Here is a 5397-nt window from a genome sequence, read left to right on the forward strand (position 1 = left end):
CATTTGATCAATAAAAGGTAAAGGGTAATGATCCTTTTTAGTAGCTTTATTTAATTTGCGGAAATCAATTACCATTCTATAACCTGTAACAATTCTTTGTGGGATCAATTCATCTTTATCATTAGGAACAACAGTAATACCTCCCTTCTTAGGGACACAATGGACAGGACTTACCCACTGACTATCAGCAACGGGATAAATTATACCTGCCTCAAGAAGCTTTAGTATTTCTTTCCTTACCACTTCTTGCATCTTAGGATTTAACCGTCGTTGGTGATCAACAACTGGTTTAGCGTCTTTCTCCAATTTTATTTTGTGTTGGCATAGAGTGGGACTAATGCCCTTAAGATCATCAAGAGTATATCCAATAGCAGCACGGTGCTTCTTCAGAGTTTTCAATAATTTCCTTTCTTCATGCTCTGAAAGGTTAGCACTAATAATAACAGGATATATCTTCTTCTCATCAAGATAAGCGTATTTAAGAGTATTAGGTAATGGTTTAAGCTCAAAAACGGGATCACCCTTGGGTGGAGGAGGATCCCCTAGGATTTCAACAGGCAAGTTGTGTTTCAAAATAGGTCCTTGTTTAAATAATACTTCATCTATTTCCCTTCTTTCATTCATAAACATATCATTTTCATGGTCTAGCAAATATTGTTCTAACGGGTCATTAGGAGGCACGGCAATAGAAGCAAGACCAATAATTTTATCTTTACTAGGCAATTCCTCGTCATGGGGTTGTCTACGAAATTTAGCAAAGTTAAACTCATGAGACATATCCCCCAAACCAATAGTAACAACATCATTTTCGCAGTCTATCCTAGCATTAACAGTATTCAAGAAGGGTCTACCAAATATAATGGGGCAAAAGTTATCTTGTGGGGAACCAAGGACAAGAAAATCAGCAGGATATTTAACTTTCCCACACAAGACTTCAACGTCTCTAACAATCCCAACTGGTGAAATAGTATCCCTATTGGCAAGCTTAATTGTAACATCAATTTCCTCTATCTCAGCAGGTGCAATATCATGCATAATTTCTTTGTATAAGGAATGAGGTATTGCACTTGCACTAGCACCCATATCACATAAGCCATGATAACAATGATCTCCTATTTTAACAGAAATAACAGGCATGCCTACAACAGGTCTATGTTTATTTTTAGTATCAGGTCTGGCAATTCTAGCAGTTTCCTCACAGAAGTAAATAACATGCCCATCAATATTATGAGCGAAGAGATCTTTAACCATAGCAATACTAGGTTCAACTTTAATTTTCTCAGGGGGTTTGGGTGTCTTAATGTTACTTTTATTGACCAGATTTGAAGCTTTAGCATGATCCTTTATTCTAACAGGGAAAGGTGGTTTCTCGATATAAGTAGTAGGAACAATAGGATCATTATAAGTGATAGTATTTTCTTCAACTTTAATAGGTCCAACTACTTTTACTTCAATGGGAGGATTATATTTAAACCACTTCTCCTTAGGGAGATCAACATGAGTAGCAAAGGATTCATAGAAAGAAGCTACTATCTCAGAGTCAAGTCCATATTTAGTGCTAAATTCACGGAAAACATCGGTATCCATAAAAGATTTAACACAATCAAACTTAGGTGTTATACCTGACTCCTTACCTTCGTCGAGGTCCCAATCTTCAGAGTTGCGTTTAATTCTTTCCAATAAATCCCATTTGAATTCAATAGTCTTCATCATAAAAGAGCCAGTACAAGAAGTATCGAGCATGGAGCGATTATTGAGAGAAAGCAGAGCATAAAAATTTTGAATAATCATTTCTCTTGAGAGCTCATGATTGGGGCATGAATATAACACTGACTTAAGCCTCCCCCAAGCTTGAGCGATGCTTTCTCCTTCGCGAGGCCAAAAATTATATATATAATTACGATCACGATGAACAAGATGCATAGGATAAAACTTCTGATGAAATTCCAATTTCAATCGGTTGTAGTTCCATGATCCCATATCATCACATAGCCTAAACCATGTCAATGCCTCTCCCTTCAAACATAAAGGGAAGACCTTCTTCTTGATAACATCCTCGGGCATACCTGCAAGCTTAAATAATCCACAAACTTCATCCACATAGATTAGGTGTAAATCGGGATGTAATGTTCCATTCCTGTAAAAGGATTAGCTACCAGTTTCTCTATCATACCCGAAGGAATTTCAAAGTAAATATTTTCAGTAGGTTCAGTAGGTTGAGGAGCAACTCTTTGCTCTACTGGTCGGGGTGAAGATACCCCGAACAAGCCCCTCAAAGGATTACTTTCCATAGTAACAAGTGATAGTAAATTTCAGCACACTATATAAATTTTTCCTTACCAAATTCCACCTACCAAAGGCGCTTCACTCCCCGGAAACGGCGCCAGAAAAGAGTCTTGATCACAAGTCTAGGGGATCTATCATAGTCCTTTTGATAAGTAAGAGTGTCGAACCCAACGAGGAGCACAAGGAAATGATAAGCGGTTTTCAGCAAGGTATTCTCTGCAAGCAATGAAATTATCGGTAACAGATAGTTTTATGATAAGGTAATTTGTAACGGGCAACAACTAATGAAAGTAAACAAGGTGTAGCAAGGTGGCCCAATCCTTTTTGTAACAAAGGACAAGCCTGGACAAACTCTTATATGAAGGAAAACGCTCCCGAGGACACATGGGAATTATAGTCAAGCTAGTTTTCGTCACGCTCATATGATTCGCGTTCGTTACTTTGATAATTTGGTATGTGGGTGGACCGGTGCTTGGGTGCTGTCCTTTCTTGGACAAGCATCCCACTTATGATTAACCCCTATTGCAAGCATCCGCAACTACAAAAGAAGTATGAAGGTAAACCTAACCATAGCATGAAACATATGGATCCAAATCAGCCCCTTACGAAGCAACTCATAAACTAGGGTTTAAGCTTCTGCCACTCTAGCAACCCATCATCTACTTATTACTTCCCAATGCCTTCCTCTAGGCCCAAACAATGGTGAAGTGTCATGTAGTCGACGTTCACATAACACCACTAGAGGAAAGACAACATACATCTCATCAAAATATCGAACGAATACCAAATTCACATGACTACTTATAGCAAGACTTCTCTCATGTCCTCAGGAACAAACGTAACTACTCACAAATCATATTCATGTTCATAATCAGAGGGGTATTAATATGCATAAAGGATCTGAACATATGATCTTCCACCAAATAAACCAACTAGCATCAACTACAAGGAGTAATCAACACTACTAGCAACCCATAGGTACCAATCTGAGGTTTTGGGTCAAAGATTGGATACAAGAGATGAACTAGGGTTTTAGAGGAGATGTTGCTGGTGAAGATGTTGGTAGAGATTGACCCCCTCCCGCTAAGAGGATCGTTGGTGATGACGATGACGATGATTTCCCCCTCCCGGAGGGAAGTTTCCCCGGCAGAACAGCTCTGCCGGAGCCCTAGATTGGTTCCGCCAAGGTTCCGCCTCGTGGCGGCAGAGTTTCTTCCCGAAAGCTTGCTTATGATTTTTTTCCAGGGTAAAAGATTTCATATAGCAGAAGATGGGCACCGGAGGCCTGCCAGGGGGCCCACGAGGTAGGGGGCGCGCCCAGGGGGTAGGGGGCGCCCCCCACCCTCGTGGCCAAGGTGTGGGCCCCCTCTGGTGGATTATTTCGCCAGTATTTTTTGTTAATTCCAAAAATAACGTCCGTGAAGTTTCCTTTTCCAACCCAAAATTCCAGCTGCCGGCTTTCTCCCTCTTCATGTAAACCTTGTAAAATAAGAGAGGATGGGCATAAGTATCGTGACATAATGTGTAATAACAGCCCATAAAGCAATAAATATCGATATAAAAGCATGATGCAAAATGGACGTATCAATGACGTCCTCGCCTTCTTAATCCAGCAAGAGGGGCAAAGTAGTAGATGAGTTCCGGCAGTACAACGGCGTGGTGATGGTGGTGGTGAAACTATTTCTGCATGGCTTCACCAAGCACAACAGATTTAGAGCGGAGGAGATTAGAGCCATACTGGGCTTCTAGTTATGAGGATTAGAGGTAGCTAGGGATAACTCTAATTAGTCAACTAGGACCAACTAGAGGAGGCTCAAAAACTTGTGTTCTAGGGGCTAGCCCTGCTCCTCTATATATATGTTGAGCCCTGGGGTCGTTACTTGGGGAGAGGGCCTCCCCAAAATCGGTTTGGAACGCAAAGATAGTCCTTCTCGGACTCCAGAGCCAAATGCCATGGTACCTGGCGTTTACGTAAACGCCACAGACTACGGCGTCTAGCCCGGGGGTAGATGCCAGGAACCTTGGCGTCTAGCCCCGACCCTTCGAGAAAACCCCTTTGCGCATTGTCTTAAGCCTCGTGGGCCTTACCCTTGGCCCAACCATATCATCCTATATATCAATCTTTACCTCCAGACCATTCCGGAGCTCCTCGTCATGTCCGTGATCTCATCCGGGTCTCCGAACAATATTCGGTTACCAACATACATAACTCATATAATACTATATCGTCAAAGAACGTTAAGCGTGCGGACCCTACGAGTTCGAGAACGATGTAGACATGACCGAGACGCTTCTCCGGTCAATAACCAATAGCGGGACCTAGATGCCCATGTTGGTTCCTACATATTCTACGAAGATCTTTATCGGTCGAACCTTTATGACAACATATGTAGTTCCCTTTGTTCGTCAATATGTTACTTGCCCGAGATTCGATCGTTGGTATCTCCATACTTAGTTCAATCTCGTTACCGAAAAGTCTCTTTACTCGTTCTGTAATACATCATCTTGTAACTAACTCCTTAGTCACTTTGCTTGCAAGCTTCTTGTGATGATGTATTACCAAGAGGGCCCAGAAATACCTTTCCATCATACAGAGTGACAAATCCCAATCTCGATTCACGCCAACTCAATAGACACCTTCGGAGATACCTGTAGAGCACCTTTATGATCACTCAGTTATGAAGTGACGTTTGATAGCACACAAGGTATTCCTCCGGTATCCGAGAGTTGCATGATCTCATGGTCGAAGGAACATGTATTTGACATTAAGAAAGCAGTAGCAAAAATTGAACGATCATATGCTATGCTAACGAATGGGTCTTGTCCATCACATCATTCTCCTAATGACATGATCTCGTTATCAAGTGACAACACATGTCTATGGTTAGGAAACCTTAACCATTTATTGATCAACGAGCTAGTCTAATAGAGGCTTACTAGGGACTTAGTATTTGTTTATGTATTCACACATGTATTTAGGTTTCTGGTCAATACAATTCTAGCATGAATAATAAACCTTTATCATGAATAAGAAAATATGATAATAACCAATTTATTATTGCCTCTAGGCCATATTTCGAACAGTCTCCCACTTGCACTAGAGTCAATAAT

This window comes from Triticum aestivum, chromosome 7D, assembly GCF_018294505.1.
Source record: "Triticum aestivum cultivar Chinese Spring chromosome 7D, IWGSC CS RefSeq v2.1, whole genome shotgun sequence".
NCBI lineage: Eukaryota > Viridiplantae > Streptophyta > Magnoliopsida > Poales > Poaceae > Triticum > Triticum aestivum.